The sequence below is a fragment of the Clarias gariepinus genome, chromosome 28 (genome assembly GCF_024256425.1).
Source record: "Clarias gariepinus isolate MV-2021 ecotype Netherlands chromosome 28, CGAR_prim_01v2, whole genome shotgun sequence".
Taxonomy (NCBI): Eukaryota; Metazoa; Chordata; class Actinopteri; order Siluriformes; family Clariidae; genus Clarias; species Clarias gariepinus.
In genome coordinates, this window is record NC_071127.1 from 16785304 (window position 1) to 16798804 (window position 13501).

At 40.9% G+C, this 13501-nt stretch overlaps 1 protein-coding gene across 1 annotated transcript in view; it reads left to right on the top strand.

Annotated features, from left to right (window-relative positions):
* Nucleotides 1-606: 606 nt before the first annotated feature.
* The window catches only part of grin2da (glutamate receptor, ionotropic, N-methyl D-aspartate 2D, a), a 148784-nt gene continuing 135889 nt past the window's right edge, over nt 607-13501 (top strand). Inside the window, exon 1 of the mRNA XM_053489590.1 lies at nt 607-662. The gene's annotated coding sequence lies outside the window, so the exon portion shown is untranslated. The remainder of the gene's footprint in view (nt 663-13501) is intronic.

The following is a 13501-nucleotide window of genomic DNA, read 5'->3' on the forward strand; positions in this document are numbered from 1 at the left end:
ACACACACAATGGGCAATTTGGGAACGCCAATTAGCCTAATCTACATGCCTTTGGACTCTGGAAGGAATCCCACCAAGCACGGGGCGAACGTGCAAACTCTAGGCACACAGAGAGAGGAATCGAACCCGGACCCTGGAGGCACAAGGAGACACTGCTAACCACTGCACCACTGTTTCCTCTCTCTAACTCTGCCATTAGTTACCCCACAGACTACTGTATTTATTAGCCTCAAATGATGTGACATTGCTACACACGGAGTAGTAAAGGGTGCACATATTTCCACTTCCGCGTTGAGTGAGAAACCTGCCACAAGTTTAGCATTCAACACGTGTCGCGAGCGCGAGCGATGGAGAGAGAGAGAGCGCGCGCGAGAGGGGTTGCTAGGTGACGGGGCGTATATACTGAATTTTAACAAAATAACACAGAGTGAGAGAGAGAGAGAGAGAGAGCGATAGAGAGAGAGTGTGTGTGTGTGCAACATGTAGGCAGGCTTGAGTAAAGGAAGGTCGAGACTGTATATGCAGCCTACAGTATTGAGCGGCGCGCGCGCGAGAGAAAGAGAGAGAGAGAGAGAGGGATGAAAGAAAAGCGCTGCTGAAAATGGACGGCACGGGAGCGAACACGCAGCGGACCGGAATCCGCGCCGTGAGATCCTAACGCGGTGAGAGTGCGTTTCCGTTTTTCTCAACATCATGATCATCATCATCATCATCACCATTGTTATTAATTATCAATTATTATTATTGTTTGTTTTATTTTTTTGCTTTTTAATCTTGTCATTTCTTTTTTTTTTCCCTCCTCCTGCTCATCGCTCCAGGCTTTGCCCTTCAGAACAGGCGTTGCAATGCGCGTGCATGCGCGTGTGCATGTGTGCGTGTTCGCGGTCTTTCCAGTGACCCTTCTGTCATTGATGCGCGCGCGCGCGCGCGAGCGAGCTCGTGCGGACCGGACTGTGTGCAGACTAGCACAGGACTATGTCTCTCACCTGACTACACACACACACACACACGTCCCTTCATCCAGACTTCCACTCTCTCTCTCTCACACACACACACACACACACACAGCTACCTTCACCCAGACTTCCACACATGCACAGGTCCATTCATCCAGACTTTTACACACACACACACACACACTGCTCATGCATACCTCACAACTTTACCTCCTCACTGCACATGTTCTTTTATACCACGTTCAAGCTCGATCAAGACCTCTTGCACTGGGTGCAAAAAAAAAGAAAAAAAGGATCAATGCTCATTCTGTGTGTGTGTGTGTGTGTGTGGCAGCAACAATGCGTCAGGACTAATTTCTCTCTCGACCCACAGATGACGTGCTATTTTGACACAGCGTTTAGTACGGTTAGTATGCTGTCTTGTCACGTACATTGAGTTCCCCCAACCCACCATCACACACACACACACACACACACACTCTCCTCGCCTTCGTTTCACCCTCCACCCAACCCCATGACAACCCTCCTCCTAAAGCGCACGCAGGACCACGGAACAGACTTGCCCATGCTGTCAGATTTTCTAATTCTCCCGGCGTTAATTAGACCCGAAACCGTCCTGCTTTGCGTCCACGGGTTATTGTTGAGCGTGTACCTCGGGTGTACCTCGCGCGAACGCCTTTTTATTACTGACTCCTTATTGGACTGTGATGAGCCGAAGAATCCAGCACTTTTCCAGATTAGATTGTATTTGTCCTTTTTTAATCACACGCTCATGCATAATGCACAGGTCTTAGTAGTGTGTAGTGTGTTATTCATGTCCGCTGTTACGTAACCGCTTCTCGATACCGAATCATCCCTTAAGGTCGGATTTACGCGAGGTGACTGGATTGCTGACAGAATTCATCACCCCCCCCTTCCACCCCCACTAAGTTGTAGCGGTACACTCAGTGGCAGCCTGCTGGAGAAATTCATTAGGAGCGTGACAGCTCAAGACAAGCCCCTGCAGGACAGGCGGTTCTGTCAGAGCCACATGAAGGCTCGTCTGACGTACGACAGGAACGAAGGAAGAAGGTAGGATGGGTAGGTGGGTGGGTGGGTAAGTGGCAAGGGGGTTGCATGGACACGATTCCAGAAGGCTTGTCATGTACCACCCAGAAATCTACTCTTTCACACACACACACACTCACTCACTCATGTCAGACATCTTTTTAATAGGGTTAATAAATAACCAAGTAGACAATTTTTGATTTCTAACAGTTTTTTACAATCCTACCATAAATGCCTTTATATAATTTGGCGAGCCTGAGCAACACACGCTTCAGGGTCTCAGAAAGCATCTTGCAAAGTAACATAACCAAGGACACATTCTGTCCTGTTTTTCCTGGCAAAGATTTGTGGCTTGTCAGAGCCCAGCTGCTGCCTACGTTCACGCAAGTGAAGAAAAGAAGAAGAAGAAGGAAAAAAAATGACAAAATGACCAATCGTTCTTTAGGTACGTGCTCGACATGGAGCTGCAATTTTCTGATTCTTAAAAGTACTGAAGAAAAAAAAAAAATCTTGGCACTGCACACATGCACACACACGGTCAGTAACAGTTGCTACACAGCCACAAGAGAGAAGCCTCAAGCGACATGACTGACTTGTCATTCGCTAGTGTGAACGCAGGGATATTTAGCAGCCAAGCTTAATCCCTTGAGCTCAACAAAGTGGCTAAATCCTGAGAGCGTCGTTAACCTCGCTGCGTTGATTTGGTCTTCGTAATCTGCCATTCATCAGATGTCTTCCGTCGAGTGACCATTCCTCACTACCGTATTATACAGAGTGTCCCTATGTTATAGTTTATTACAATAAATCTGCTGCCGTAATATAACAGGCATTGTGTGGCAGTGAATGGTTTATTTTCGGCTTTCAGGGAAGTTCATTGTGAGAATTAGAGACAGAAATTTGAGTCTTTCAGTTCGTGCCATCCCTTGCAAAACCCTCACGGTTGTTCGGCACTTTTTGATGTTCACACGCTTTAATCCAAAGGAATTGCTCTTGTAGAAGCAAATATATCATGTGTTTTGTTTTAAAGATCATATTTCTTTATACAAATGTTTAAAAAAACATTAAACATCATAAAACTGCCTAGAGGAATGACAGTAGTGCATTTTACATCGATATACAGTATGAAACATACAGATTTCCTTTTGTTCAAATGGTTGCTACTGCAGAGTTAGCGGACGTAGCGGGCTATAATGTTGATGTAAAGTGTAAAAGCCTGTTACATGATCATCAAAAGAAGCAAAGAAGAGGGAGCAAGTTTACCATCAACCCTGTTTAACAGGAATTTACAAAGCAGTATGAGCAAACTAGCCAGCTAGTCGCCTGTCTATAATGTAAGTGAAGCCTCTTTGGGATCTGTTTCTGCTTAGCGTTTGGACATTTGAGCATATTCTGACTAAAATATCAATTACTCTGTATTGATTTCCTTGTTTAGAAAAATGTTTAATAAAAGCAGAATCACATGAGGGAAAAGTGTTGTTATACTGGATATTAGTCATTATATGATTAGCGACAGACCTCATGGGGTCATGCCTAGGGCCAAGTCAACTCTGTGTTATTGAGTAGCATTTTTTAATAAAAGTTATTAATTATTAAAACAAAATTCAATGTGGTAAAGCTTCTTTATCTAAGAACCACCGATTGTAATGTCTTTCAAAGCAAGATTTTAGCACGCAACAGGGTTAGCATGGCAAACACTTAGCAACCCAATGTAATTTCAGATGAAGATCCTAGCAAGCAACAAGGTTAATAAGACAACACTCCAGCAACCTTCTGGAATAACGACCATCAAGGAACACCCTAGCAACCATCAGGGATGGCAGAGGAACCACCTAGCAAGACCCTAGTAAACCAACAGGGTTAGCATGGCAACCACTTAGCAACCAATTGCAATTTCAAAACAAGAACGTAGCAGCCAATTTGCTAGGCATTGGTAGCTTAATTGTAGGTTACTTGCCAGTCATGTGGAGGGCCCAGATTAAATTCCCACTCCATTCCCAAACCCTAGCCACTGGATGCAGTGCCGGTCCCAAGCCCAGAAAAAATGGAAGGGTTGCGTCAGGAAGGGTATCCGGGCTAAAACCTGTGCCAAGTTGTATGCGCATCGATTAATCCACTGTGTTGACCCCTCGACTGGAGCAGCTGAAAGATTAATAACAACAACAACCCTAGCAACCACATTGGTTAACATGACAATACTCTAGCGACCTTCTAGAATAATATAGCAACCTATGAACCTAGGAACATCCTAACAACCAACAGGGTTAGCATTGCAACACTCCAGCAACCATCTGGAATAGAAAAGAAGCCAGCAATCAGGAACACAGCCACTTATCATCCACATGTAATTTCAGAGCAAGACCCAAGCAAACAACAGGGTTAGCATGAGAACCACTTATTAACCAACTGTAAATTTAATGCAACACCCTAGCAACCATTTGGCATAGCATGTCAACCACCAGCCAACTAAGTGGAATGTTATATCAACCAACAGGATTAGCATAGTAACACCCTGATAACCATCTGGAATATCACTCAAGCCTTTTAGCAGCACCTGGGCAACTGTATTGGCCTAGCAACCACCTAGTTACACTGTAGCAACCACTTTTTAATACTATAGCAGCCTCCTAGCAGCAACCAAGCCTACCAGTACCCTAGTAACCATCTACAATATCAGTTACTACCTAACCACACCCTAGCAACCAATTGGAATAGCATAACAACCACCTAGCAACAACTTAGCAACCAGTTTGAATAGCTTAAAAAACATCTAGAAACATCTGTTATAGCAATGCAAGCAAACAGCACCACCATTTCGCTCGGGTGAAATACCATAGCAACTGCAAGACTACAGCCTACAGTAGCAACCAACTGTATTGTTATAGCAACCACCTTGAATACCGTAGCAACACCATTGCATTAAGACATTTAACGCTTTAACATTTAAGCCATTACACCTTAGAAATGTTTTGCCTTTTAACATTTACACATTTAACAGGTAAAGGTTTGAACCATTTTTTTGTTTTATAGGGACATGTTTGAAATGTACACATTTTGAGTAATAATAACTGATTTTTAGATCGAACGCTTAGACTGCATATGTGAAATATATTATATACCCTAAACCCAATTCCACAAATTATAGAAGGAGTGAGATGGTACATATATATCTTTGTGGATCGTGTCGTATTTTTAAATACGCAACTCATGTTACGCAAAATCTAGTCATTAGTACCTGAACAGCATACTGACCTACTGTAATTCCTTATGGTGTTAATGGGAAATCAAAAGGAGAAACAACTGATGTAGTTGAAACACACACGAGTATGCGCTCCCCATGCTGCAGAAGAGAAAAGTATAAAAGTTTTCTTTACCACTTCATCCAGCTTGTGCCCAATGAGACACATTGATTTTCTGAATATTTTAGTTGGAAAGGATTTAAGGGCGTGTGGTTAGAACAACTGCTCCAATTTCTTTGCCATTCCACAGTGCTCTGTAGTTGGGCTTAATAAATCATGTATTTATAATGAACAAGTTACGGTTTTGAAAGAATTATAAATAATGGATACTTTCAGACCAGTATGAACGTGCCTGGACACTCACTCTTACGGTATATCGTGAAATGCAGTGATGGTACACAAAGTATACAAATCCTGTACTTTTTAATCCAGATAAAATATTACTCAAGTAAAAGTAGAAGTCCTTCATTTATATGTACACTTGAGTAAAAGTACAAACGTGCTTTCCTTTAAATTAAGTATCAGAATACTGAGATTGCCTTAGCCCACTTTAGCCGTACAAAAACACCTGCGATATTCCCGCTTCAAAGTCTTCACACCTCGGTCGTTGTGTAATGCAACATCAAGGAAAAATGTAGTGAAGTAAAAGTACAGATATTTGTTGTAGAATGTAGTGGAGTAAAAGTAAACAGCATCTAGTAATAAAACAAAAATCAAATGTGAAAACTGTTCAGTAATAAAAACGTTCAGTAGTTTCCTTCTACCATGTTGTTATAATATTTTAGTAGCTACTCTTTATGTTATAGCAGCATGATTATTTTTTTCACTAATAGGTCCTTAACAATGATTTAAGATAGAAACCAGGGGTGCGCTCCAATTTCCTATGGTGCCTAGTCAATACGCTAAAATGAAAATAAAAATAATAATAAAAACCATTTGGCAAAGGAGTAAGTACTCTGTAATGGATCTGTTAAATCTTCCTCTGAAAGGGCTGGCATGGGTGCAGTTTTTATTCCCGCCAGGCAGAAGCCACACCTGACAGTCTACTGAAAGCCAAAATGAACTGCTCGGTTGGGATGAAAACCCGCACCCACGCCAGCCCTTTCTTGACGCCCCTGATCTACAGTAGGGACATACACTTTGTGAGTAGGCGAGGGTTCACTGAAAATATCAAATATGACATGAGCCATACAAGCAGGTCTAGGAGTGGAAAAAGGCTTCCTGTTAAACCAAGTATTCGCAGTCAACTGTCAACATGTGACTGTGTTCTTTGACATTCTTGTCTATACACTACACGAGTTATCAGAGGATCCAAACGGAGGTTTCAGTCAGACAGTTTCTGTATAATGTAAACCAACATGGCGACACTTAAGATAGTACTTATCTCCCGCCGGCTGTTTCGACATGCATATTTGTCACTGCGTTGCGGTAAAGATACATCACTCTGGTTCCTGGTTGCACAACTTTTTCTTGTTACTTTCGTGTTTGGCCTGCCTGATGACTACGCTGCCGCTACCATTTAAATGCATATTTCATCTTGAGAGAACAAGTTAATTTCTGAGGTTGTGCACAAGCACCAAGCAAACGTTTCAGGATATGTACCTACATTAGTTGAAAGCAAGTATACTGTATTTTCACCCTAACCTGGCCATCGTTCTTGCTGTAAAAGGTCAGGGAACCGGTGGCAAGCAGGACCTTCTGGTCAATATACAGTATGGCCTCATAATAGAGGAGAAATTACTAGCGACTAGAGGTATGGAAGGACAGATATTTCTTAAAAGTTGATGCTCTTTGATTGCTCTTGTGTTGGGGATGAAGAACAGTTATGGACAATGGTTTACATGTTTTTTTTGGAGTGTTCTCTTTGCGTCTCTTGAATAGTAAAACCAAGAAAGTATGATGTAAACACCTGAAGGAAGAAAAGAAAAAGAGGAAAATGGAGATTTAAAGGAGATTTCTTATAGAATGCCCGAATTGAACCGAAGGCATCTACACTTATTTGTGAATTTCATTGTCTCATTGACTTTCTGCCAGGTTGGCAGGGTTGTAGTTACAGCTAGCTATATATATTACTTTTAACTGATAGGTAAAATGACCTGCCATTCTGCTTGCTCCATCCATTTACACACGGTGTGCTGTGGTAGATGGAAAACATTTAATAAGAGATTATAGCTTGTATCCTTCAAAATGTTATGGTCAATCTGTCAGAGTGAAGAATTCGGTTATAATGTCCATTCTTGTTAACCACCTCGTTAGGACCCGAGCAGGGACCAGACCGCCGTGTCCATTTTGGTTATTACTGGCAATGGGCCTCATCTGTCAAGCCGGATGCAAATAGTTTTATTAGTGAAACACTTGTTGGAACATTTACATAAGAACGTTGGTATCCATGAAAATCCTGCACTGTTTGTATTCTACTCGCGTGTCTGAGTGTGTGTAAATTCATGCTAGAATGACTAATGTAGAGCTTGACTTGAGTGACTTCAAATCATATAATTTGCACGGATTACTACACTTACGGATACGGAATATACTGTCAAGTTCAGATTGCTTATTTTCTTATTGTGATTACAGCATTTGGCTGATGTCATTATCCAGAACAACTCGGAAAATGTTTCGTAGACTCGAACAACAGCAACACATCCTCGCACAAGTCCACAACCCAGCAGGAACCGTAACGTTGACTGAGCGTTGTAATAGAGTTGTAACAACGTTGTGATGATGTTCAACATTGGGACAAAGTATTGTAAGAATGACTTTGATAAAATAACGTTAGGATAAGGGTGAATCTTCATCTTTCGGCTGCTTCCGTTGGGGGTCGCCACAACGGACCATTTTTCTCCAACTAACTCTGTTACACAAATTCCCTTGTCACTCCAACCTCCTGCATGTCCTCCCTCACCACATCCATAAACATCCTCTTGGACCTTCCTCCTGCCGGGCATCACCATCTCTAACATTCTCCTCCCAATATATACCCCTCTTCCCTCATCTGCACGTGTCCAAACAATCTTAATCTGGCCTCTATAACTTTGTCCCCAAACTGTCCTATCTGCAGTGTCCCTCTAATACTGAATACTCATTCCTAATCCTGTCCATTCTTGTCACTCCCAAAGTAAACCGCAGTATCCTCAGCTCTGTCACCTTCAGCTCAAATACAACGACAAAATTTTTACTTCGATTTGGAGCATTTATGCTGATTAACATCCATTCACACAACGTCTGACCACATCTGAGCTCCCTTCAGTTTCTAAAAGGGTTTCGAATTCCAATCTGAGATAGGGGTGGACACAATTCATTCCATAAACTTGAGAAACAAAGATAACATTTATTTTTCATTTGGCCTTTGTTCCCCATGACATTAAATTGAAGCAATATTAAATCTCAAATAGCATTGAATGTAAAGCTACCCTAATTAGGGTGTACAGTATAATGCATTATCACCCAGATCAAGTTGTTCCCTTGATAAGGGGATGGAGAGCGATTTGGAATTCAGCCTGGTTTTAGGAGTTAGTCAGCGTTGTAGCCGTAAAAAGTAAAAGAACAAAGACGGTTAAGATGCGATTCGGAACCACTTAGAAGCAGGTATCAAGATGGCAAATTGTTGTTGATGGGATAGCGTTATGAGATGTGTTTTCTTACTGATTATGGTTCTATGACTGGGTTTGAATGTCCTTTTTGGCTCTCCTACAGTAAGTGGATCGTACAGACTACTTTTGCCCATGCTGCGACCATGTAATTAACAAATTGTACAACGCCTGAGATACGGCACGATACATAGTTAAACATCCCAGTGCTGTTACTGTCTATTATCACCTCTCGTGGAAAGCCTCTCATCTAATCAGATTGCTTGGTCGGAACTAACCGTTAGTCTAATTTGAAATGAAACGCTCAAGATACAGTATGAACGAAGTCTGTTTTTTCATTCCAGGGGTGATTCAAGACCTGACTGTAGCTTCCCGCCCACAGCGCTCGTATCTCATGTCGGGCATCTCTCAGTGTTGTAATGTTGCCTTTCTTTTTTCATTTCCTTTTAGAAACATTACTATGAGGCGCATCTTAGCTCCCAGATTACTCTACTGTAAGATGGTGTTTCTGGTTCTCCTAGACACATTTACTACTGTAGCATCATCAAAGTGTTGTCCCTTGTGGTCCAGTGTTATCTCATTGTCACATACTCAGCGTTGTTCTGATGTCATTTCATCATTCAACTTTTCATTCATTCAACTTTTAAAAAACAACCCAATGCCAATGTTGCCCCAATGTGCATGGATTGTTGCCAAATTAACATAATCGCAACGCTTTGAGAACTAAATTCAAGAACCCATTCATTTTACAAAGAACACGACCAGCATAAAGCCATAAAGCCATCATCATTGAACATATAAATACCGTCGAGGATGGAACAGTCTGTCTGCACATAGTCATAAACTAACGAAGAGAAAGTTTACGTAGGAGACTAAGGGACATTTTTTATTTTTTTATTTGTCTGCCAAGACACCTTCTTTTGTGCAACACTCCCAGCTTGTTGGCTGAGACATTTCAAACATTTATAATATAGCAGTTTCACATATGTTCATGACAACCTGGCTACAGAATAGACCTTTTTTTCTCTTCTGTTTTTATGTCAGACAATATCACACTGTTCACTTGTTGCAATTTGTGACCTTTTCAGGTGCTCTTACGAGGCTGGAAATTTTTCATTGGCATCAAAGTGAGTCAAAATACGTTCCCCCTTCAGGCATTCACTGTGACTGTTTAATTTCACTGTTAGCAGTCTGTGACCTTTACCCTTTAGGGAGTTCTGTGGGCGTCGCTATATGTGACTGAGCTGTATCGGGAACGCTGTATCTTTGGATCATGTGCGTGAACGTTATCATGCGAGTATGAAGAAGGTCTGTTCAGAATAAAACTTGAGTTCAGTCGAGCCGTGAATCGTAGATTGACTGTCAATTGGAATCGGATTTTGGCGATATTCGATTCGATCAGCAATATTTCTTGCAGATTTTATCAAATAAACACTACAATGTCGTGTAACTTGTGTTCTTGATTGTTTAAAAGTCATGGCTCTTATAAAGTGATATTTGTTCCTGCAAAAACGTCCACCCCATACTCCAGCTCAGTAGGTGGCAGTAATACGAGACGAAACTGCCTGCATTTTCAACAAAATCTGTGGTAGTTTCAAAGGATTTTGTCAAATTTGTTTTGAAAGTTTTTTAATAAATTAAATATTTAAAACAACATTATTAATTTACATTACGGCATTTGGCAGGCGCCCTAATCCTGAGCGACATTTTTATCCCATCATACACCTGAGGGTTAAGGGCCTTGTTCAAGGGCCCAACAGTGGCAACTTGGTGGTTGTGAGGTTTAAACCCCGGACCGTAGTCTAATGCGTAGTCTTAACACTACTCCTTAAGCCACCACTGCCTACAATTAAATCACATAATATGTTAAATTGCACACTTCTGTTAAATTGTTGGGAATATCATTGTACTGGGAATTTCATCCAATAAGACATGTAGAGATGTTGCATGTTACAGTTATCCCTATCTTGTATTCTGTTCCAGTGAATAAAATAATCGTATTACTGTTTATTATTAATGTATAAGCTTAATGACATCAGTGTATTTAGCAGAAATCTTATCAGATCATAATCAGTTTGCTCCCACACTGTATAATGCACTGACATTTTGCAGTCACGTGATTATCTGTGGCTGTATCACATTATTATTATCGAGCACTAGCCAGGAAAAAATGGGTAGATGTGATAACCTGGTCATTCAGAACATTCAGGTCGTCAGCTGACTTCATTTTATTGCCGCAATGTTAATGTTCCCAAGCCGAGACCTGAGCAAATAAACAACCCCAGATCATAACACTGCCTCCAGAGGCTTGTACCATAGAATCTGACCATTCTATCATAGAATCGGACCATCTGGAATAGGGTCATTATGAACTCATCAGACCGTGTGACCCTTTTTTTTTTGGCTGGGCAGTATTTGTTCTCGTTCATGCTGTATTTATTGTTCCTGTGCGACCTTTACATTAAACTTGATATGCTTCTGCCATCTGAGTGGCGTTTAATTTGGTTTAAACCGTTTCCATAAAAGATATCCACTCTGTGTAAGAAACGAATGGTTGGTTGGGCGGTGCCACCTTACGTAGAGTTTCATCATTAAACTCAAGGCTTATTCAGGACATGATCTGAGATGACAGTATAGCTTGTTTTTTTGTAGGAGGTGTTTGGTATGATAGACTTGCTCGCAGGGAAATGCTCTGTTCTTGAAGGGGAGTGACAGGAGAGATAAGAAAATGTATACTTTCTTGTAGGTGGATATTTTCATCTCCTGCATAGGCAGTTACAAATATAGACAATTGTGTGCTTTACGGGTGCGATGTCAGATGTTCGCATACTCCTGACCGTGATCCTGGCATTCATGGCTAGACCTAAATATAAAAGACCAAATATTTATAGGATACAATATGATAATACTCTACATTAGGACCGTTTAGTTTGGCTGGAAATGGAATAAACATGAGGACTTCTTTTAAAAATGGGTTAATTATAGGTAGGTTTCTTTTTAAGAAGTTTCAGTCCCTTATTAACTTGAGGATGCATAATTTTATTTCAAGTTCTTCATCAGTTTTCATGATATATGCATTTCAGTAAAAAAAAAAAGAACATGCCCTATTTTAAATTCCCTCCAGGAGTTAAACAGTGCTTCACACTTGCCACTTTCCAGACTCATTAGTTTTCAAATGTTCCACAATCTACCCAATATATAACCCCAATCTTACCCTCGAAATTGTGCTCTCGGCTCGCCCCAGCAGTTTGGCTGTTCCGTGAACTCTGGATAACCACCAGTGGTGGCGTTTTAACACATGGATACCTCTTTACAGGTCAGATGGTCACCATATGACGTCAATTTCCATTTGAGAACTTCTCTCGGCATTCAGCATTGGCTTTGGCTTTTGCATTGGCTTAATAGATGTCATATAAAGTTGATGTTCCAGGGTTACACAGTACAATTTAGTACTTTATTACCTCGATTTACCTTCCATACTATGCACTAGGCTTTAGCGTTTCATTTTCAGTTGATTCAAATATGCAATATTATAAAAGTACAATAATTGAAGCCATGCTAACTAGCAACGGGAAAGAAAAATGTATTATTTTTTTTTTAAATTACAGTATAATTGTAAGTTTGTGACTCAAATGTTGCAGTTCCTGTATCATCCTGCAGGTGGCATACGCTAAACTATTTATACATTGGCAGGCAGCACAGCATCCTGCGTGGTAGAAGTGAATTATTTTATAACTTTGATAAAAAAAAAAAAAATTAATCAATGGAATCAAATTATTTATAAAATTGTAATACTTGCAGAATTGCAATACAAATTGTATTAGCACTTAGCCATTGTGGTAATATTGTAAATTGTGCTGGTCCCTGGTGATTTCCATCCCTAATGCCAATATACCTAACTGCCGCTGTCCAATTACAATGAAATATCACTTCGAGCGTGCCAGTAAATGCATTTAAAGGTCCAATATTTTACTATTTCTGTAACAAGTTCACGCAGACCTTCAAACTCCCCCAAAGTGTGTGTGTCTGTCATAATGTTCTAGCTGAAATACCATTCGGATAATGCATTTTTTTTTCCACACCTTGAACTCCTTGTCTAAACATGCCTTTTCAGTGTCTATGTAAATGAGCTATTGCTGCCCCTTGAGAGAACATCAGAGCTGAGCAACAAGCTGGGGGAGGGGATTTTCTTATATGAGGTCACATAAGAGGGAACATCTAATTGGCTTGTTTAAGCCCCGGGCAATCCAAAAACAACACACACACTGGAGACCAAAAAAAAAGTAATTTGTGTATAATATTTGCATACATAAATAATACAAGAATCGAATTCTACAAAAGCAAATTAAAATTACAACAGTGCACAGCATAAAACGAAAAGAAACTTAATAACGACTCGGTCTCATTAGATAGACCTCTACAGAGCATCTAGGTGTGACCAAGTATGGGATGCACCAACCCAAATGGCAGCTCATTCTATCCTGGTTTCCCAACCCACCCTTTGAACCCCATGGCCATGAAGCCCAGGCATGCCAAAACTTCTGCCTGGTTGTCAGCTTCACTGCTGCCGATGCTAATTCAATATATGCATGTATTCAAGTCTAGCACCGGCGAAAAAAAGAAGCCTTTTTTTCCCCCACAGAACCCTCAGGACTTTGTAGAAGATGACTGTTGC